The sequence below is a fragment of the Enhydra lutris genome, unplaced genomic scaffold (genome assembly GCF_002288905.1).
Source record: "Enhydra lutris kenyoni isolate GAN:26980312 unplaced genomic scaffold, ASM228890v2 scaffoldscaffold42, whole genome shotgun sequence".
Classification (NCBI taxonomy): Eukaryota; Metazoa; Chordata; class Mammalia; order Carnivora; family Mustelidae; genus Enhydra; species Enhydra lutris.
The window spans coordinates 2,109,195-2,133,790 of NW_019154126.1; positions in this window are offsets into that span (position 1 = coordinate 2,109,195).

Here is a 24,596-nt window from a genome sequence, read left to right on the forward strand (position 1 = left end):
TCTCTTGTAAGAAGCGTAGAGCTGCATTTTTCATCTGACTGCCAGCCTAATTTTTTTATTGCCCTACTTGATTTACTTTTAGTGAGATTACTGGTATCCCTGGGTTTGTATCTACCACATAACACATTTTTTTTTCTATTTAGCCAACCTGTTTCTTCTTCTCTCCTTTTCACCTTTTTTTTGGACTAATCAACGTATTTTTATTCCATATTTTCTTCTACGGACTTGTTAGTTATTCATTCTTTACTCTTTTTGAAATTTTAACCCACATTCTTTGCTTACCACAGTCTTCTACAAATATTTATTTACTACTTCCTCAAGAATTCTAGAACCTTAGGGTCATCATGTTGTACACCTGAAACCAACAGGATAGTGCAAATCAATTGTATTTCAATGAAAAAGAAAAAAGAAAGAATTCCAGAACCTTAGAATATTTTAGCTCCATTTAACCTCCTCCCACATTTTCATTTTAATTCCATACAAATGTTTAACACCATCGAACATTATAATTATTGCTAGGCGTAGTCAGTATTCACTTCCATTAACATTTTTACTCTTTGAGATTTTTATTTCTTCCTGCTTTCAATGTGTTTCCATCTGGGATCATCTTCCTCCTGTCCCAATAGCTCTCTTTAGTTTTTCTTTTCGTATAGGTTTGCCGGCAACTAATTCCGTCAGCTTTCCTTTGTGGGAAAATGTCTTTATTTTACCTTCATGATTGAAGAATAACTTCTCTGAGTGTAGAATTTTTCTGTGCTAGTAGTTTTTTTCCCTCAGCCTGTTCATGATGCCAGTGCATCGAGTACTGGCTTCTACCAGGCATGCTGAGACTTACCAACTATCATGTCTCCTCCTCTAGGATTCTAATTATATGTAAGTTGTGCCTTTTGACTCCAACCCACATGTTTCTTACACTCCTGTCTGGTTTCCTACTCTTTCCTCTATAGGCTTCACTTTGAATATATGTATTTTTTATTGATCTGCCTTTGAGAGGAATAATCCTGTCTGTGCTCTGCTGAATCCATCCTACTATTCAGCCCATGTAGTGACTTCTTAATATCATATATGATGGTTTCAGTTCTAAGATGACTAGTCATCTTTTTCAGTGGATTCCAATTCTGTGCTGAAATTCGCCACTTTTTTATCTATTTTTACCAATATTTTGCTCTGTTTTCTTCATCATAGTGATATTAAAGTCATCATTGCTCTGCCTTTTTCTTTCTTCTTTATTTGTAAGTTTCCATTTTTTTAAGCGCACATAGTAAATTATTGTATAACAACTTTATTGGCTTATGGTTTATGTACCACCCTTTTAAAGGATGGTTTTTAGTGTATTCAGAGTTGGACAACAATTACCACTTCCTAAATCAGGACATGTCATCAACCCATAAAGGAACTCCATATCTATTGGCAACCACACCCCATGGCCATCACTGCCAGCCATTAGCAACTAATCTACTTTCTGTCTCTATGACTTTGCCTGTTCTGGACATTTCATATGCACAGAATCATATGCTATGTGACCTTTTCTACACAGAATCATATGCTATGTGACCTTTTGTGACTAGCTTCTTTCACTCGGCATAATGTTCTCAAGTTCATCTGTTCATTGTTTTTGGTTGCCAAATAATACTCCATTGTGGGGGGATATACTACATTTTGTTTACCCATTCTTCCATGTGTAGACATTTTAATTACTTCCAATTTTTGGTTACTGTATATAATGCTGCTATTAACAGTCATGTACAGGTTTTGGTGTGGAACATATGTTTTTAATTCTCTTAGGCATATACTGGAAGAAATTGCTAAGTCATATGATAATTCTATGTTTAACATTTCGAGGAACTGCCAAGCTGTTTTCCAAAGTGGCTGCACCACTTTACAATTACACAACCAATGGATGAGGGCTCCCATTTCTCTGTGTTCTATCCAACACTTGCTATTGTCTGTCTTTTTGGTTTTAGTCATGCGGGGGCAGTTATGCAATGATACCTCATTGTGGTTTTGGCCCCTGAGACACACCCACTCTCTTCTAAGACCCTCCATATGACAGAACACTGGGATTTTTTTTGTTCCTTGCTAGTGGCTACCCAAAAGTTGTCCAGCATACTCTTGACTTTATCTTCAGAATATGCTTTTCTGAGAGTGAATCTCCTACTTTGAACAAGATTTGCAATCTGGATAGGCTGCGAATTTCCCAAATTTTTAATATACTTGTGTTTGACTACATTATAATAATTATTTTTGATGCTCAATTTCTCCAACTGTAAGTTAGTAGGAGCCCTCTCCCTCAAGGTTTATTGCTCAAGGTTTACTACTGTGTTCTTTTGGTACAGTCTTTGATGACTCCCTTAACAATAAAATGTTCCAGGCTCAGCTTGGACATGTATCATCTTAGATCTAGAAACAGCCATTTCTGAAAGATTTCCTGACTCCTTTTAGGAAGAAATATTTTTAAAGGTACAGTTTGGGGGCACCTGGGTGGCTCAGTCAGCTAAACGTCTGACTTCAGTTCAGGTCATGGTCTCAGGGTCCTGGGATGGAGCCCTGCATCTAGCTTGGAGTTCAGCAGGGAGTCTGCTTCTCCCTCTCCCTCTTCTCTGCTGTCATTCTCTCTCTGTCTTCCTGTCTCTCTCTCTCTTTCTCAAGTAAATAAAATCTTGAAAAAATTAAAAAAAAAAAAAGCAAAACCACAGTTTGGGGTCAAGATGCTCATTGATACTGGGTTGTCATTCATTGCTTCTGTGCCTTTTCAGGGCTGGGAAATATGTCATTTTAAAAATGAAAAAAGCAGAGCTGGCTGGCTGGCTCAGTCAGTAGAGCATACCACTCTTGATCTCAAGGTTGTGCATTCAAGCCCCATGCTGGGTGTAGGGCTTGCTTAAAAATAAAGCCTTTAAAAAATAGCTAAAAATGAAAGAAGTAGCAAATTCATAATATTTCAAATTTTTTACTTGTATCCCTTTCACAATGAAAACTGTAGTTCCTAACCACATGAATATGATATTAATTTGCTTTCTCTTATGATCTCTATACATTTTAATTTCACCATTTCTTTTATTGTAGTTTTCACATCCTTAAAGATGAGATGTTTACCAGGCACACGTTGTTTCGTCAGTTTGCTGTGCTTACTGACACGTCCTTCAATTATATTGTAAGTACCTGTAATGTTTCGATATTGTCTCTTCGTTACTTGTACATGTCTTTTTGTTCTTATTTAACATTTATTGAGCCCCTGTCTGGAGAAAGTATCCTGCTAGATACTAAAGACATGGGTCTGAGCGCCTGAACCCAAAGAGCTCAGTCTGGTACGAGATAGAGATGCATCTCGTACCAGACTGAGCTCTTTGGGTTTTTCAATGCAATGTGGTTGCGCTATAATAGAGGCAAAGTGAAAATTTCAGAGGTGGGGTGACACTAGCTGGGACGTTTGTCAATCTGACCACTGGTAGGCATAGATGGAATAAAAAGGAAATATCGAAGCTCAAGATCCAAGTGTCAGTCACTTTCAAAGGGGAAAAAGGAGGCAAAAGCACCTTTTCCTAGTACCAAGCCATTCATTTTCATACTAGAAGTCACTTGTAGAGAAAGCCCAATTTTAAAATAGACTATTTTTTTTAACCTGTTTACTTAATGTTTCTATTTGGGAGCTGTGGTTGTAAAGGTAAATGAGATCCAGTGGAGAAATATATCCAGGAAATTTCAAATACTAAGAAAAATCACGTGCTATACATGCCATTGAGTTCCTGTCGTGATGCCAGATATTATGGGACAAGGTTTGCGGGAAAGAGCACAAGAAATATGAAATCCAGGCTCTTGCTTTAGGAAGCTTCCAATCTAAAATTACTCTTAAAATTTTTTTCAACATTTTTTACTTTGACTTAATTTTCTAAATTTTAAGTTGCTGCAGGAGATGAAAGAACTTAAGAATGTTAGTATGATAACAAGAAATAATTTCTAATTTTTAACGAAGTTACCTGGTAATCTGAACCTTGCTGAATGAACTTTTAATACTTGACTCTCCTGAAATGTTCCCAGACTGGTTTCCATAGATAAGACTATCTAGTGTCTTGTTTCTCCTTTTGATTTTTCCTCTTCCGACTGAAGGTTACAGTTTCAACGGGAGTAATCCTCATTTCCGATATTTAATCAGCTGGACAAATAAAATATTATTAGACCCATGAGAATGTTGTGCTAACTCAAAAATCAGGCTTTTTTTTTTTTTTTTTAGGATTACCTGATAAAACTGTCTGTTCCAAAGGTGAACTGGCCAGGTTTAATGAAACAGAGTTCTAAAATCTCAAAATTTACCCCGGTGCAGGTACATTAATAGATCTAGTCCTTGTCTTGAGAAAAATGTCTGCCTCGCCCTTGCTCTGTCTTCCCGTGGAGAAGGGCTAGTGCTCCGTCCAGCCTAGAATACGTCCATGTGCCATTACTTCTGTGGGATTCCAGGCTCATGACCCTTATTGATACGTCCACAAGTATATAGGCACTCGAGACCCTTGTCAGACTGGATAGCAAATATTGAAGAAAAATAGATGGGGGTGGGAGGTGGAGAGGTGGGAAAGGGAGAGTGATGAGTGAGTGAGTTTTAGGTAACTAATTTTTCCTTGGTTCCCTACGCCACTCCGCAAATATTTACGGAGTGTAAACATTCACCAAGCACCATGCTTGTGAGATAGTGCCCGTGACAAATAGGGCTCCTTCCTTTACAGACTATAAATTTCACGAGGGCACGGACCGTCTGTCTTGTCAACTGTTTTACTCGCAGAGATTAGAGTAGCGCCTGAATTGCGGAGGAGAAAAAATAGATATTAATGAGGAAACGTCACAAACTTTAAACGACATATTTGAATAAATGCTATGAAAGAAAAGGGTTAGTATTTTCTTACTATTGAGGTAATATGGGTGTGGGTATGGGAATGTTCACAAATGATTAAGTGTATCATTAAGTGTTTTGCCCTGTGCGGCCGTCACCTAAATGAAAGGGTAGAACATTTCCATCCTCCCTGAAATTTTCCGGTGTCCCTTTCCAGACAATACCTTAGTCACATCCTCATGCCAGACAAATACTGCTCTGATCTCTATGACTGCAGATTAGTTTTACCTGCTCTTAAAACTTACACAGTTGGAATCATACAGTATTCATTCTTTTATGTATGGCTTATCTTAACTCAGTATAGTGTTTTAAGATTGACCCTTATTGGGTCACCTGGGTGGCTCAGCGGGTTAAGCCTCTGCCTCCAGCTCAGGACATGATCTCAGGGTTCTGGGATCAAGCCCCGCATCAAGCACCACATCAGGCTCTCTGCTCAGCAGGGAGTCTGCTTCCCTTCTTCTCTCTCCGCCTGCCTATCTGCCTACTTCTGATCTCGGTCAAATAAATAAATAAATAAAATCTTTTTTTAAAAAAAGGTTGACCCTTATTATGTGCATGCCTACCAGCTGTTTCTCTGTTGGGCTGAATAACATTCTATTGTATGGATAAACAATAATTAACAAATTATTGTTCCCTTCTCCTCTTAATGGACTCCTGGGCTGTTTCCAGTTAGGAACTGTTTTGGCGGGGGGAAAACGTGCTACAAACATTCTTGTACTAGTTATTTCCAGAAATATGTTTGTATAACTCTCAGGTAGGACTGGAATAGCTGGGACGCAAGAATATCAATGTTTAAGTTTATATTCCAAAGCAATTGTATCCCATTACTGTACCCCCAAAGATGCTAGAGAGTTCCTATGTCCTGACATGATATTGTCACCGGCGTGATATTCATATACCGACATGATATTGTCAGTTTTTAAAGGGGGGCTACCCTGGGGCGCCTGGGTGGCTCAGTGGGTTAAAGCCTCTGCCTTCGGCTCAGGTCATGATCCCAGGATCCTGGGATCGAGCCCCTCATTTGGCTCTCTGCTCATCAGGGAGCCTGCTTCCTCCTCTCTCTCTGCCTGCCTCTCTGCCTACTTGTGATCTCTGTCTGTCAAATAAATAAATAAAATATTAAAAAAAAAAAAAAAGGTGGGCTACCCTAAAATAATGTCTCACTGAAGTTTTCAAAAATTGCATTCTGTAGTAATTAATGATGTTAATATCTTTTGCTGTGCTTATTGGCTAATTTTAGATCTTCTTTCCAAAAGGGATTATCCAAGTCTTTTAAATAAATTGTGGTGTATACATATAACTTAGAATTTACCATCTGAACTGTTTTCAACTGTGCAATTTAATAATGTTAAGTGCATTCATATTGTTGTGAAACTAATCTCCAGAACTCATTTCATCTTAGAAAAAGGAAACTTAAGGTCCTCTTGGGTGGTTAAGCATCCAACTCTTGATTTTGGCTCAGGTCATGATCTCAGGGTTGTGAGATGGAGCCCCACGTCAGGCTCTTTGTCAGTGAGGAGTCTGCTCGAGACTCTCCCTCTCCCACTGCCCACCCCCCCCAACTAAAATAAATAATCTTTTTTTTTTTTTTTAGGATTTTATTTATTTATCAGATAGAGATCACAAGTAGGCAGAGAGGCAGGCAGAGAGAGAGGAGGAAGCAGGCTCCCTGCTGAGCAGAGAGCCCAGTGCAGGGCTTGATCCCAGGACCCTGAGATCATGACCCGAGCTGGAGGCAGAGGCTTTAACCCACTGAGCCACCCAGGCGCCCCAATACTATTTTAAAATAAATAAATAAAATGAAACTGTATACCCATTTAATAATAACTCCCCATTCCCCTCCCTCCCCTTTCTGTCTGTTTTTAATTATTATTGAGTTATAGCATTTTGTTATATATTCTGGATAGGAGTCTTTTGTCATACATATATATTGCAAATATTTATTCTCACTCTGTAGTTTTTCCTTCCATTTTCAGAGCAGTGCCTTTTGAAGGTCAGAAATTAAAAAAATTTTTTAGAAAGTTTTAATTTTAAGGAAGATCCTTTTTTTTCTGTGGGAGATTGTGTTTTCTGTGGCTGGACTATATCTCCTATTCCTCATAAACTTACAATGTGATTTTGATCTTTCTTTTCCCATTGAATTTCACATTTCAGTGGTTCCTCTATTCTAATGGAATTGACAATGTATATAGGAGTCTGTTCCTAAGCCCTCTATTTTATCTCATTGGTCTATTTGTCCTTTATCCAATACTATATTATCTTAATTAATGTAGTTTTATAATAAGTCTTGAAATCAGGTTATGTAAGTTCTGCCATTTTATTCTTTGTCTCCAAGCTTGTCGTGGCAATTCTATTGTTTTTTTTTTTTTTAAGATTTTATTTATTTACTTAGAGAGAGAGAGCACCTAAGTGGAGTGAGGGGCGGAGGGAGCAGCAAACCCCCACTGAGAAGGGAGCCCAATGCAGGCCTCAATCCCAGGACCCTGGGATCATGACCCGAGTTGAAGGCAGACGCTTAACTGACTGAGCCACCCAGGTACCCTGTCTTGGCAACTCTATATCCTTAGTACTTCCATATATGTTTTAGAATCAGCAAATCAATTTCTTCCTTTCTTTCTTTTTCTTCCCTTTTTTTTTTTTTTTGACTATTCTGACAGGTGTGAGGTGGTATCTCATTACAGTTTTGACTTGTATTTCCCTAACGATGAGTGATGTGGAGCATCTTCTCAGTTATCTGTTAGCTATTTATATATCTTCTTCAAAAAATGTCTATTCGTGTCTTTGCCCATTTTTTAACCAGATTATTTAGTTTTGGGGTGTTCAGTTTCATCAGCAAATCAATATCTTTAAAAAAAAATATCCACTAGGTTTTTGATTGAATCTCTTTAGCCAGTGGTTTATTTCAGAATCCAAAGAGCCATATAGCTACCAAATATCTAATCTAAATATGTAAATGACAAAGGTTTCTTATTAAATTTTGAGGCTATGCCTTATAGCAAGGTAGTAGATACAGTTAGCAGGTAAAAGCCCACCATGATTGCAGTTTTTGCTTTATATTCTGTGTTACTATGTTTTCTCACTCAGCTCAGGGAGGCTTTTCACTGTCGTGTGTTTGCTACGGATTACACCTTCCACCCATGGCCTGTGAGGTTCCTGTTAGCCTTGAATTCTAATGTGTCTGTTATCACTTCTGTTACGCATTCCGTCGTCTTCTCTGTATGTTGCTGCTAGCTTTGCTCAAACTGTGTACTGCTATGTCACTTGCCTTCAGTTGCAAACTTAGAAATAACAAAGATTGGATGTTAGTTCTTTAAACCTAACCTGACGCTCACTTACCTTCAATATGAAAACTGAAACTACATGCATTTATCAGCATAAATTGATATGTTTGGGGCTTTTGTCACCTTATTTTGTGACTGCTTATTCTTTTCTTTGTTTCCTGGCTTATGTATTATGAAGCACATTTTACTTGCTTTATCTGTATTGTAACAGTAAACTTTAATGTAAAATCGAATTGCAGTTGTGCAGTTACAACAACATGAACCAAACAAGTCTGAGTCTTCACCCACTCTGGATAAAGAGGGGGTTATGAATGATTTTGTTCCTCCAAGTTCCATTTCAGCCTTAATTGAATCAATATATCCCCCACCCCTTGGGCTCTCTCTCTCTCCCAAATAAATAAATAAAATCTTCAAAAATCATGACTTTTACCATTCTTTAGTTCCTAATGTTGATCTATTTCTTAGAAATTGGATCTTGTCTTTGAGTATCTTTCTTTTTTTAAGTGAAAGGAACAGTATCTTTACTTCTCTATGCCTCACCCTGACTGAAGCCAGATTAGTATTTGTTTTTTGCTAATTAACCTGGCTTATCTTCCCCCAGTAGATATTTATAAGCTATTTTCTTGAAACTTGAAATTTAAAGATGTCACCAGGAAATGAGTTACCACATTATTTTATTAATTTCTCTTGAATAAAATGAACCTTTCTCATCTATAAATCTAAATCTTTTTTTTTCAACTTAGACAAGTTTCTTATGTATACTTTTAACGATGGCAGGATTTGTTTTTGTTTCTTTTTCAGAAACACTATTACAAGTTGAAAATTTGTCTTCTGTCCTCCATAACTGACACATTCTCTTTAATGTAATGCTATTCTCTTTGTTCTTTTCCTCGGCATTTTTAGGAAACCCTTCCAGTTTGTACCTCTCATCAGAATTTCCCAAACTTATTTTAAGAGTGCTGAGATAGTCTCAGGTCATGATCCTGGGGTTCTGGGATGGAGCCCTGCCTCGGGCTCCCTGCTCAGTAGGGATACTGCTTCTCCCTCTCCTCCCTACTTGTTGCTATCTCTCTCTTTTTCTCAAATAAATAAAATCTGCTTTAAAAAATAAAAATAATAATAATTTTAAAAAAGAGTGCTGAGATCATGATTTTCCTTGGCCCCCTAGGGGGAAGGGATGGGGCCATGACTGAGGTAGCCTGAAACTCCCATCCCACTGACTGAGTCCAGGAGCAACCTTGTCCATTTCCCCCCGTGCTCCTGCCAGTGATACCATTTGTATGTGTCCTATGACAACCTGAAGTTTAGGAACTATTACTTTATATAAGTATTCTATTGTGTACCATGTTGGGTCTAATCATTATCATCTCAAATACTGATTTTAAATCTGTTATTGTGTAGTTAGCAACCTATTCAGATTATATGCAAATCTGCTTATATTGGCCTGTTCATCCCCAGTGTAAGTTTCCATACTCTTACACTTTTAACTTGGTATCAAGGCTCAGTATGAAAGAATCCATTTTGGGGCGCCTGGGTGGCTCAGTGGATTCAAGCCTCTGCCTTCAGTTCATGATCCCGGGGTCCTGGGATTGAGCCCTACATCAGGCTTTCTGCTCAGCAGGGAGCCTGCTTCCTCCTCTCTCTGCCTGACTCTGCCTATTTGTGATCTCTGTCTCTGTCAAATAAATAAATAAATATCTTTAAAAAAAAAAAGAACAAATCTTAAAAGAAAAAAGAAAGAATCCATTTTGTCTTTACTCTGAATTGTTTTGGTTTCTTTTCTTTTCTTTTCTTTTCTTTTCTTATTTCTTTCCTTTCTTCTTCTTCTTCTTCTTCTTCTTCTTCTTCTTCTTCTTCTTCGTTTGCTGTGAAATAACCATGTGCACAAAAGGGATGAGTGAAAATACATGTGTGCAACTTAAAGAATAACGATCATATGAATACCTGAGTTCCCAGGACACAAGCCATAAATAGAATAAAACTGCAAAAGCCCACCCATTGCATTTGTCTCCATTCCCTCCCAGAGACCACCGTCCTGATGTTCTTCTTGAGAGTTTTGTCACTTGTGCTTGTCTTCCTAAGCAACATATTGCTGACTTTTGCCTGTTCTTCAACTTTTTATAAATGAAAGAATATAATTGAAAAAAAAGTATTCGTCAGTGATTTGCTCCATTGTTTCAACATTATGCTTTTAAGACTCATCCATGTATCCACGTCGATGCTTGTGGTTGTAGTTGACCCACTGAGAGTACTCTAATGCTTGACTATACCGCAACTATTTACCCACTCTGCTGCTGATCAGCCTTTGGGTTAGATCTCACTTTTTTGCTATTATGAACATCATTGCCCCAAACATTCTTTTATTCTCACCTGATGAACATATGTAGCAATTTTTCGAGGGTTTTTGTTTTGTTTTGCTTTGTTGTTTATTTTTAGAGAGTGAGAAAGAGAGTGTGAGCAGGTGGGGAGGGGCAGAAGGGGAGAAAGAATCTTAATTAGGCTTCACACTCAGTGTGGAGCCTGACACAGGGCTTGATCTCAAGACACTGAAACAATGACTTGAGCTGAAATCAAGAGTGAGATGGCTTAACCAAGTGAGCAACCCAGGCATCCCAGTTTTTCCAGGCTTTATAGTAATAATAGAATTGCTGGTCCTAAATTATTGGTATGTTCAAGTCTATGGAAGAACGAATATGATTGCTACAACAAAAATACGCTCCCTTAAATAAGACTGAAGATTACCTCTCTCTCAGGTCAGTGAGGAAAAGAGCAGCCCCCAGGCAGGGGAGTGAGAAGTATTCCACAGTCATGATGATACACAGGTTTCTTCAGTCATTGCTTTGCCATTTCCTAGGATGTTTCCCCATCCACACCAAGAAGGCTGAGTAATTCCGTGTCTGTGGGTATACATGGCAGGAGGAGGAAGTCCAGGGCAAACATGTTAGTTCTTAAGTATATGACCTAAAATGGCAGACCTCACTTCCACTCATGTCCCACTGGGCTGATCAAACTGCAAAAGACTGAGAAAACGGGGTGGCCAAATACCCGATGAAAATAATGCCAAAGGATAAAGGAGAATAGGTGTTGAGGGTTGATGAACAGTCTCTGCTATAGAAGGTAAAGCCAGATCGTTTTCCAAATTATTCTTGCTAATTAACACTCTAACCAGGAATGGATGAAAGTTTCTACTTTCTTCATTGTCTCTACCACTTACATGGTCAGACTATAATTTTTGTCTGTCTTGTGATTGTGTAATGGCTTCTTCTTGTGGTTTTGGGGGGGGTGTAACTTTTTTACCCATTTATCTCACTACTAATAAATGTGGTCATCTTGTCATATGTGTATTGGCCATTCACGTTTTCTCTTTGAATTTATGTTCAAGTTTAAGCCTTTTGTGTCTACTGAATTCTCTTTTACTTATTTATTCATAGAAATCCTATAAGAATTAGATGAATTTCTAAAACTATGTAACCTATCAAGACTGAATCATAACGAAATAGAAAATCTGAACAGAATGATTACTAGCAAGGATATTGAATCAGTAATCAAAAGCCTCCCAACAACAACAAAACCCAGGACCGGATGGCTTCACTGGTAAATTCTACCAAGCATTCCAAGAAGAATCAATACTAATCCTTCCCAAACTCTTCCAAAAAAATAGAAGAAGAACTCTTCCAAACACATTTTATGAGGCCAGCATTACCCTTATACCAAATCAGACAAAGATACCATTAAAAAAAAAAAAAGAAAATTACAAGCCAAATATCCCTAGTGAACATAGATGCAAAAATTCCCACCCAAATATTAGCAAACAAGATTCAGTAATTAAAAGGATTAGTCACCATGATCAATGGGATTTATGCCAGGGATGCAAGGATGGTTTGACATCTTCAAATCAATCAGTTTGATAACATCACAAGGATAACGCTCATATGATCATCTCAACAGATGTAGAAAAAACATTCCTTTTTCTGAAGAAAATCAACAACCATTTTTGATTAAAAACTCTCAACAAAGCAGGTATAGAAAGAATGTACCTCAACATAATAAAAGGCATATATGACAAGCCCCCAGCTAATATACTCCATGGTGAAAAGCTGAAATCTTTTTCTCTAAGATCAAGAACAAGACAAGGATGTCCACTCTTGTCATTTTATTCAACACAGTATTGCAAGTCCTAACGAAAGGAATAGGCAAGAAAAAGAAATAAAAGGCAAACAAATTGGAGAGGAAGAAATAAAACTCTCACTATTTACAGATGGCTTGATAAAATATTTGTAAGACCCTAAAAACTCTATTTTAAAAAGCTGTTAGGGGGTACCTGGGTAGCTCAGTCATTGGGTATCTGCCTTCAGCTCGGGTCACGATTCCAGGGTCCTGGGATCGAGCCCCGCATTGGGCTCCTTGCTCAGCGGAGAGGCTGCTTCTGCCTCTCCCACTCTTCCTGCTTGTATTCCCTCTCTCACTGTGTCTCTCTATGTCAAATAAATAAATAAAATCTTTTAAAAAAAGCTGTTAGAACTAATAAAAATTGTAATACAAAATCTACACGCAAAAATTTCTTGCATTACTTAACACTAATAATGAACTATTGGAAAGAGAAGTTAAGAAAACAATCCTATTTATGATTACATCAAAAAGAATAAACTACTTAGGAATAAATTTGACCAAGGATGTGAAAGACCTGCATATTGCAAACTACAAGGTATCAGTGATGGGCTCCATGCTCAGCGGGAAGTCTGCTTGAGATTCTCTCCCTCTCCCTCCGCACCTCCCCCTGCTTATACACGCTCTATCTCTGAAATACATAAATCTTTTAAAAGATTTTATTTCTTTATTTGTCAGAGAGAGAGATAGCACAAGCAGGGAGAGTGTCAGACAGAAGGAGAAGCAGGCTCCCTGCCAAGCAAAGACTCTAGCCCAGGACCCTGGGATCATGACCTGAGCTGAAGGCAGATGCTTAACAAACTGAGTCACCCAGGTGTCCCTAAAATAAATAAATCTTTTTTAAAAATGCTCAAAATCATTAATCATCAGGGAAATGCAAATCAAAACCATAATGAGATATCAACTCACATCTGTTAGAATGACTGTTACCAAAAAGACAAGCAATAATAAATGTTGGTGAGGATGTGGAGAAAAGGGAATCCTTGTGCATTACTGGGGGAACGTAAATTAGTGCAACCAATACAGAAAACAATACTATGTTCCTTAAGAGATTAAAAGTAGAACTACCATATGATCCAGCAATTCCACTTCTGGGTACTTGTCTGAAGATAACCAAAACACTAATTCAAAAATGTTTATACCCCATGGACACTGTAGTATTATTTAAAATAGCCAAGTTATAGAAACAACCTAAGTTCCCATCAATAGATGAATGGGTAAAGAAAGTTTGGTGTATATATACAAAGGAATATTTTTTGGCCATAAAAGAGAACAAAAATTGCCATTTGAATTAACATGGATGAACTTTGAGGTCATTGTGCTAAGTGAATAAGTCAGACAGAGGAAGACAAATACCACGTGGTCTCTCTTATATGTAGAATCTAAACAAACAAACACCAAGCTTCCACAACTAATGAATTGTTGAACACCAGCATCAAAAACTAATGATGTACAATATGCTGGCTAACTGAACATAATAAATAAATAAAATCTTAAAAAAGAGTTTATTATGAATAAAAAATTTTTTCAAGGAATTCTTTATATAGTTTGGAAGCTAATCCTTTGTCAGTTATATGTGTTGTAAATGTCTTCTTTCAGTTGGATGGTGTTCTGGTATCTTTTCATAAACAAAGGTTCTCAATCCTGATGTTAATTTAATTAATAACATTTTCCTTTTTACCTTCATATTTTCCTGCCTTAAAACCTTACCTAACCTTCAGGTGACTGTGTACTGAGCAGTGCTAGATTTTACATACATAGCAGAATGGATGGAGCTTAAACACATAGTACTTAGTATTTAGCAAGAGAAGCGGGAACACATAAGGCATACTGGGTTTCACTTTGAATCTAAAATGTGCTTAACACTGGTTCAAGATTTTCTAAGTCTCTAAAGGAGAGAAGTGCTGCCAATTACATTGTGCCAGTCCACCTACTGTGAAATGCATCCCAGTTTAGAGGATGTTAAAATACCAGAAGGCTATGCTTTAGAGAATCAACAAATGGGATAGCACATAACGCCTCTAGCGGAAATTAAAAGGCAGGCACAAAAGTATGTATTTTTGCAGGAACATATCCAAATTAAAGATACACATAAAATATTTAAATCGTTTCCTTGGGGTGGTAACAAAGAGAGTGGGAGTGGGCTACGGAGAATAGAAAAATACATGCAAACAGCCCCGTGTGCACGCGTGTAGGCACACACGGAAGCCTTGCAGACAGAAAACTTCACGTACATCTCCAGTGTATATCAACGGACCTCAGGCCTCTTTCTGATAAACATGCTTAGGGTACGTTTCCTCCTTTCCCCCCACACATGTTTACTGTTGTCATTTACTTTTCAACAAATGATGCTGGGGACAATTCTTGCATGCGGGGGCTCCTGAAAGACATGGTCCCGGGCTTTCACCATTCAGTTCCTGGGAATCAGGACCACTACTGCCCTAGCCTCCCGGAACGAGGAGATGTTGGGGACAACACTGTGATTCCTGGCCAGTGACGGGTTGTGAATCCCAAACGGGCTGGAGATTATTAACAGGAAGTAGAATCAGGGTATGGAGGGTAGCTGTACTTGGGGTGAGCATAGCATAATGTGCAAACTGGTCAGATCACTAAGTTATACTCATGAAACTAATGCAACACTGTGTGTCAACGGTACTTAAATAAAAAGAAAAGAAAAAGGTAGAGTCAGAACAGCCACTGAAAACATTTTTCTTGAATTTTCTCTCAGAGTAGCCCCCAAAAAGAAGGGATCTGTCTATTCCAAGGGTTTCAAGGAAAGGATTTCCCTAGCCATATTTAAACAAATAAATCAGGAGCTTAGTTTTCAAATCTTGGTTAATAAAGGACCAGAGAGCCTCCTACATCCGTTCCATTTGATAATCACCTCCCCTTGATAACACAGTACATACCTTTTGTGTCTTTCAGAAATTAAAACCTTTATTTGTGCAGTCTAAAACAAACTTGGTAACAGGTTCTACATCTTCTGGAAGTGATCATACGCCTTTGGTAGGTAGATTATTTTTTTGCTATTGAACATTCAATTGGTTGCTACTCTCCATCCTTAGTAATGAAACTTCTTGCTTTGCCTTCAGATGGACAAAGACATGGATGTAGTCAGTGACCAGATATTTTTTTCCCCTTTATCAAAAGGTAAGGACCTTTATTGTTGGAAGAAATGGTTCACACACAGAATGGGTGCTTGGTCTAGATTGACAGCTCCTTCTTTTTGTTATCCTGAGGCATTTGGAATTCTGGATGAATGCATGGCTTTTTTTTTTTTTTTCAGCCAGTTCATAAAACCAATACACAGATATGCTGAATCCAAGAACATTAATATGCATTTCTGAATATGGGTCGCGCCTAAACTGAAAGGCTAGGCTGCTTCAGCAGAGAGAAACCTTTCTTCTGGGTTTCCATGCAACAGAGAAGCTTTTTCTGCACTGCTTACGTTATAGGTAGTATTTTTCTGGAAACTTTTTAAAGGTATCAACAGTTAAATAAGTGTAGAGAAATAAGATTAGATCTGTTGAGTTGTTGGAAATTCTAACCTAGGCAGTAAGTGATTTCTTAAAACACTGTAATGTATTAGGAGAAGAGAGACTCTTATGATTTATCATCAAAATCTAGATGGTTGGGGCCCCTGGGTGGCTCAGTGGGTTAAAGCCTCTGCCTTCGGCTCAGGTCATGATCTCAGGGTCCTGGGATCTAGCCCTGCATTGGGCTCTCTACTCGGCGGGGAGCCTGCTTCGCCCCCTCCCCGCCCCCAACTGCCTGCTTCTCTGCCTACTTGTGATCTCTGTCAAATAAATAAATAAAACCTTTAAAAAATATATCTAGATGGTTGAATTTGGAACCTATGGTTGGGCTGACATTTTAATGAGAGAGTTTAATTAGCAGCAGCATTCCATACTCCAAAAGATTCAGTGGAGGGTTTTGCATCCAGAATTGATTTTCCATAGCCGAGCAAACCATTTTCAAAGGTCCAAACTAGGACAGATGAAACTTGATGGTCACCTGAGGTACAGCCCCCCCCACCCCGGCCGCCAAAACAAGCGTCACTCCCTTTCCTCCGCCCTGAAAATGCCAAAGATGGTTACTTCTACCCTGTCTACTGAAAATCCTATAGTTCATTAGTCTGCTCCTTCCCCTTACGAAATAAAAGCAAATGTAAATGCTTTTTCATGATCCATAATCTTGCAGTCCCCACAAAGCCCTATCTGGGGGGCTTTGTTAATCTGTTAATGTTAATCCGCTTTGTAGAGGAGATGTCTGTGACGGTGGTCACACCCAGCGCCTCTGGGCAAAACCCTGAAATTTCTTTTACTAAATCTCTGATACAACTTCAACACACCATGTTGTTCCCTAGAAAGGTAGTGTCCGGCGGGGGAGGTGGGGTGTGTTGCAGGGGAATAACCCAGTGAACAAAAGTTTCTGGTTAAGTCGATTTTAGTTAATTCAAAATTTACTAGGAATAAATTTTCTGTTTTTAATGAAGAGAAATGAATACACGAATGCCAGGAGGAAAGCAGAATTACACATGTGCTAATTCGGGGAGTAAGGGAATCTTATGAACCCATGGGTTATGGCTACTGGATGGGTTACACACTAGACATTCAAAGGGCCAAATCATCTTCATGAAATAAGTCACCCCAACTTTCTTAGATACCTCACATTCTTGAGTACCCCCTTGTGGCCCCTAGGAAATAGTTTAATTCATTATTAGTATTTTCAAGCACTAATTCATAAATACATTATTAAAGAGGCATTTGGCCACGAGGTTAGTGTGTACCTGATTTATAGACAAATATCTATTCTTTCTGTAGCACGGGGGATTACTATGATCACTATGGTGATGGACCCCAAATCGAACTCTCTGAAGTCACCATTGTTTTCGGTTCCATTTTTTAGGATATGTAAATAGAACATTAATATTTTAAGTATTACTGAATAGTCTCTCTGCTAACAGGATCCTTAGTGTTGTCTCAAAGAATATAAGAGAGGTTCTCTCTCTCGCACGAGATTCTTCTACAACTCACGTATGGAGAACATTTAGTGGATGTAGGCACTACTGTAAATGTCTTCCATGTTTTAGCCTTAATCGTCACAAAACCCGAGGGGGTTGGCACTCTTGTTTTCGCCTGGTCTGCGGAAAAGACAGTTGGATGCAGAGAGGGTTAGTGGGCTATGAGGGTAAAACCACAAACGGGTGACACAGCAGAGTTCAAGCCCAGACAGTGTGGCCCCAGAGCCCTGGCCGGTCACCACTGGATTATGTTGGCTTGCCCCCAAGACTCATGCATGGTATATCGCCCCATTCTCAACCACATGCAAGGGGAAAATCCATGACATAACAGAGAGGTCGTGGAGGCTGGCAGACTTCGGTTCCCATCCCAGCTCTACCACATACTGATATTATTTCAAGTCCGTTCGCTGGGGAAATGGAAATGGTGACCCCCCCTCATAGCTTTGTGAGGAGGATTACGTGAGATGTATGTTATGTGCCTAGCTAACCCCTATTTCCTCTGAGCTATTGATTCTATTACTCCCAAGTCCCCCCAGTAAAGCCCGCAGACCTACCTTTTAGCCCACACCGCGCAAGGGTCATAATGTCCTCAGCAGTAGGAGGGTCTAGTGATTTAAAAGAACGGGTCTCTCCTCTGCTTCTTCAGTAATTATTTTTCTCCCAACATATGTAGAAGAATAAATTGATCATTTGTATCAAAATATGCAATAGGTATTTTGAAAACAGTGAAATAAAAGGTAAAATAGAGTCTTCAAACAATGTCGTATCAGGGGATACATCTTTTCTAAGCAGATTAAAAATGACTTTTTGTTATTTCAAGCTTGAATCCAAAAATTTCAAAAGAGAACAACAAGGAGTCACTCATGCAATGTGGAAAAAGAGATAAATAGCTAAAAAGAGAGAGAGAGAGACAAATATATCCTTGTTAATATAAGGGAATAAAAAATGAGGTATGATACTATCTGCAAAATTTCAAAGCAGTTTTGACACAGTAGTAATGATCCCAAGAGAGCCCAGGTAACATTATTAATTTGTTTGCTACTTAACTGTGATAAAATTTGGGATCTGAGCTGCCCATTGTGTGCGGGGCACTGACACGGATTTTATGTACTCAAGAAGACCTTTCTCACAGTCCAGTAATTAGGTGCTATTGACATTGTAATCTTTGGAAATGTTCTTAATGAGCCACAAAGACAGAAACCTCATAGATAAAACCTCAAAGTAACACTGACCCTTTAAGTAGCTTGTCAGTAAGAGAAAGCTCAAACATAAGTATCTGAAGAGCAGGAGAAACCCAAATTTAAACCTAGATTACATTGTTCTGTTCATTCTCTGAGCTGTTGGGGGAAGACACATCGAACAGGTGATTTGTAAAGGCTTTTAAAAATAGTGGAACAATCGGAACATATTTGAAATAAGTCCAAAACCTTTCTTTGCACCCTTTGAAGCTCTGGACTTGAAAAGTAATTTTTTTCTACATGTGTTTTCCACCAACTTGTAAACATAAGTATTAAGAGTGGAGTTCAGTGGCCCCTGTTTCTAACACAAAAATAATTTAAAAAATCACATAAGAAATTGGAACTTAGATAAAAGATAAAATGTAGAAGAAATCTCAGGCATAGGGGTAGCATCATTTTATATATCATTTCTAGATTTTTACTGTAATTAATGTAATTAGTGATGTTTTCAAATTCATATTCAAATGTGTATTTTATAATATTATCACATATACTGCATATATGCATAAATGATAACACCATTTAGCATGTAATTGATCACTATTAAACATGTTAGAAGAAAGAACTAATCCATAAATATGAGTTGAGTACCAGGACTAAGCTGATTTACTAAACATAATACATTAAGGAGTCTGTAAGTGTTGATAATATCACTGGTCCCAATTTCTCTACGATTTCCCTATTGTCATCAATTACCTATTATTCAAATGGTGTATCTCTAAGTTACTATATGGCATCCTTGTCTTTGAGATTTGGGCTGATTCTCAACTACCTATCCTTAGGAAATTTTCTTGTTCTTTCTACCTATATTCTAGAGATATTTTCTCCTCAAGCCATGAGATTTAGGATATTAGATGGTAATGAAAGCCTAGGGTATCAGCAGCGCGTCCTTTAAAACACCTTTCCAAATACCGTGAATTCTCAGTAACATAGAAAAGAGTCAAGATGACCAATTGGGTTAGAAAATTAATCACAAAAATCAGAGGTTCTCTATCTAACTGAGGCTCTTTCTGTTGGTCAGAGAGGATGGAAAAATGTGAAAAAGGAAAATGAAAAGTAATCTATCCTTTGAACACACAGTATTAGTCTCTTCAGAGACTTGTTTCAACAAGTAAGCAGGCAAATTGAATTTGTAAGATCGTAAAAACGGAGCCGAAAAGAGGGTTAAGACATATACATATTTTAAAAAGTACTTTCTTAATTTGATATCAGGACTGTCTTGTATTAATTTGGTCTAGTGATACTTTTAAGTATTTGTGGGCAATGTCTCATTTAATAAATGCCACTAAACACATTCCTAATTGTGCCCCAGATGGTACTGAGAGGTCCTCAAAGCGTAAAGCAGGAGACAAGACCGGTTTCTAGTATCCATTGTTATTCACTTGTTGGACCACGGGAGGAGGCCAGCAGCCTCTCAGGAACCCCTGTCCACTAATTTCATCCCACACCTTGGCTGCCCGGTTGCTGCCCTGTTAGTTAAGGGGTCTTATAAACCATATAAGCCATTATGGTGATAACGAAATACTGAGAAAGGGTTTCATTAGTGCAGAGACAGTGGGTATTAATTTTTAAATTTAGGAATGGTTCTGTTACAGAAATTACAAAATGTTACAACTTATTGTGAATAGATTCATGCAAATTTGTGGCCATATCACGTGCACCCTTACTGAGCTAGAAATGACCCCTTTGAGTGAGAAAGGTACCACACGAATATTACTTTCAACTGGAGGAACCCCAAGTTTGGAAACTGAGGGAATAAATAAGATTAAAAAGGCGGGTATTTGCATCAGTGTATAGACATATCAGTGGAGAGGCGCTGTTGGTTGAGCATCTGTCTTCCGATAGGGGAGTTGATCCCAGGGTCCTGGGATTGAGCCCCATATAGGGCTCCCTGCTCAGCAGGGAGTCTGCTTCTCCCTCTCTGGCAGCCCCTCCCCCTGGCTCGTGCTCTGTCAATGCTGGCTGTCTCTCTCAAATTAATAAATAAAATCTTAAAAAGAAAAGAAAAGAAATAGCAGTGGACTCCAGTCCTCAGCTAATTACGTTCCTAGCGAGGACAACTATTTTCATGTAGTTTTCTCATCTTAAAAGAAACAAGCACATAGAAAAAAGTAGGTCATAGGGAGAAGAGTGTTGTCTGCTATTAATTTCCACACGATGTAAGAGAGAGGTGAGCAAAAAAATGATAAAATGATTTTATTATTTTTGTTTCCCTATCAGTAAGAACTAATTGAGGAAAGCCTTAATTTCTTCATAGACATATCTAATGTAGAAACTATTTTAAGTTTTACTTTATAATATTTCAAATATTACAGATACAGAAAACATAAAATTGCATTACACCTGGCTCTGTTAGATTTTGCCATGCTTGATTCATAAAAGAAATAAAAAAATGAAGATTGAGTTGAAGCTCCCTGGTAACTATTCCCCTCCCTCCTTCCCTTCCCAGATTTAACCACTGCCCTGATTTTGTAAATTTTATATTTCTGCATGCACGTGTGTGCACGTGCACACACACACACACACACACACACACACACACACACACATATAATGTCATTTGGCATGTTTTCAAGGATTATATAAATGATAGTAGAATGTATAGATTCTTTTTTCCTCATGAATGTTAGGTTTTTAAAATCCAATTACAGTACTTCGCTATATCTTGAGTTCATTTATTTTACCTGTTTTTAATATATTCCATTGTATGCTATCCTACAATATATTCGTTCTTCTACAGATGGGAATTAAGAAGATTTTCAACTTGTTGCCATTGAAAACACCACTGCTATAAACATCCCTGTACATTTTCATAGTCATAAGGGGGAGAGTTTCACTCAAGTAAATTCCTAGAAATGGAATTGCTGAATTGAAGCATATATGCCTCTCTAACTTTACTAGATGCTGTCAAACTCTGCTACTAAGCAGTTATGTTAATTTCGATTCCTACAAATAATTTATGGGTTTGCATTGTCTCATATTCTTACTAACACTTGAGGTTCCCATACTTTTTAATATTTGCTGATCTAATGGGTGTGAAGTTATCTCCCATTTTTTAATTTGAAATTCCCTGATAACCATTGAGAATAATTTTTTTTGTGTGTATTGACCATTTTGGCTTCCTCTTCTGCGAATTGCTTGTTTTTAGTGGTTAACCATTTTTATATTATTTCATGGTTTTTCCTTTTTTGGTTGATTAGTAGGAGTCTTTATAAATTCAGAATATTAGCCCTTTGTCAGTTATGTGTTTCACAAATATCTTGTCACTGTCTGTAGCGTGTCTTTCAACTTTGTTTTTGATGTCTATTGTTGAACCAAAGTTTTTTAAGTTTTACTTAGTTTTATTTTTTAGTCTTTTATGAATTGTTCTTTATTATCTATTTTTAAAAATTTTTCTTACTCTGAATTTATAAAGCTAACCCTACATTGTCTTCTAAAAATATTACAAATTTTTTCATGTGTCTGTTATCCATTTGTGTGTCTTCTTCAGAGAAGTGTCTGTTCATGTCTTCTGCCCGTTTGTTTTCTGTAGGGGCATTTACCCCGAAGATACAGATGTAGTGAAAAGAAGGGCCCTATGTAGCCCAGTGTTGATAGCAGCAATGTCCACGATACCCAAACTGTGGAAGGAGCCAAGATGCCCTTTAAGAGACAAATGGATCAAGAAGATTCCATATATACAATGAAATATTACTCAGCCAGGGTGCCTGGGAGGCTCAGTTGTTAAGCGTCTGTCTTTGGCTCAGGTCATGATCCCAGGGTCCTGGGATTGAGCCCCGCATCGGGCTCCCTGCTCGGTGGGAAGCCTGCTTCTCCCTCTTCCACTTCCCCTTCTGTATTTGCTGTGTTCCCTCTTGCTGTGTCTTTTTCTGTCAAATAAATAAAATCTTTTAAAAAAAATATTACTTCGCCATCAGAAAGGATAAGTACCCAAAATTTGTATCAACATGAGTGGAACTGGAGGAGATTATGCTGAGTGAAATAAGTCAAACAGAGAAAGACAATTATCATACGGTTTCACTTATTTGTGGAACTTAAGGAATAGCATGGAGGACTTAAGAGAAGGAAGGAGAAAATGAAAGGGGGGAATCATAGGTGAAGATGAACCATGAGGGATTATGGACTCCAGGAATCAAACTGAGGGTTTTAAAGGGGAAGGGTGGGGGGATGGGTGAGCCTGGTGATGGGTAGTAAGAAGGGCACGTATTGCATGGAGCACAAACAATGAATCATGGAACACTACATCAAAAACTAATGATGTATGGTGGCTAACATAGTGTAATAAAAAGAAAGTATAAAAAATAAAAATATTACCAATTTGATTTTTATACTTGGGTGCTTCAAAGCAGCAGAATTTATTTTTGTAGATGGAATGATTTTGGAGCCCAGCTTTTTTGTTGCAACAGAATAGCAGATTACCCTATCACCACCATCTGCCTCCCTAACCTTGTGATTTGGAATGCTGCATTTAAATGTTTATCACTGTTGAGTATGGGATTCTGTATTTTCATCTTGTTTCCAACAAATTTGCTGAACTCTACTGATCCTAATAGCTTGTCTGAAAGTCTCATCACTTAGATAATCATATCATCTATAATTTTAAAAACTTCTGTCTTCTAATCTATATACCACTTATTTTTTTCTTTTCTTATTGCATTGGCTAGGATTGTCACTATGATATTGAATAGAGCAGTCGGTGGTACTCTCCTCTTGTTTCTCGCTTCATAGGACAAATTCTGAAGGGTCACTATTACAATACCATTAACTATATTCTCAATGCTGTACTTTTTATCTCTGTGACTTACTCTTTCCATAACTGGAAGCCTGGTTCTCTCACTTCCCTTTACTCATTTTGTCCATTTCCCCACCTCCCTCCCCTCTGGCAACCATCAGTTTTGTTCTCTGTATTTATAGGTATGATTCGCTTTTTTTCTGTGTCTTCCTTAATTTGGTTTTCAGATTCCACATGTAAGTGAAATCATATTATTTATCTTTCTCTGTCTGCCTTATTTCACTTAGCAAAACGCCTTCTAGCTCCATCCATGTTGTCACAAATGGAAAGATCTCATTCTTTTTTATGATTGAGTGATATTCCAGCATATATATATACCACATTTTTAAAAAGATTTTATTTATTTATCTGACAGAGAGACAGCAAGAGAGGGAGCACAAGCAGAGGCAGTGGAAGAGGGAGAAGCAGGCTTCCCATGAACAGGGAGCCTGATACTAGGGCTCAGTCCCTGGACTCCAGGATCATGGCCTGAGCCCAAGGCAGGCGCTTAATGACTGAGCCACCCAGGTGCCCCTGTATACCACATCTTTATTCATTCACCTATCAATAGACACTTGGGTTGCTTCCATATCTTGGGTCTTATAAATAATGCTGCAATAAATGGGTGCATGTATCTTTTTTAATTAGTCTTTTCATTTTCTTTAGTAAAAACCTGGTAGTGGATTTACTAGATCATATGGTAGTTCTATTTTTAATATTCTGAGGAACCAACAATTTCTGCCAACTGCGCACAAGGTTCCTTTTTCTACATATCCTCACCAATATTTATTTCTAGTCATTTTGATTTTAGCCATACTGACATGTGTGAGATGATATCTCACTGTGGTTTTGATTTGCATTGCCCTGAAGATTAGTGATGTTGAATGTATTTTCATGCGTCAGTTGGCCATTTGTATGTCTTCTTTGGAAAAATGTGTATTCAGATTCTTTGCCTATTTTTAATCAGATTATTTTTTTTTTTAGTGTTGGATTATATAAGTGCTTTATGTATTTTGGATATTAACCCCTAATTGGATATATCATTTGCCAATATCTTCTCCCATTCAGTAGGTTGCCTTTGTTTTCATTGCTAGTTTCCCTTGCTGTGCAAAAGATTTTATATTTGGTATAGTCCCAAAAGTTTATTTTTGCTCTGGTTTCCCTTGCCTTAGGAGACATATCTAGAAAAATATTTCTGTGGTTGATGTCCAAAAAATTATAAGCTCCATTTCTT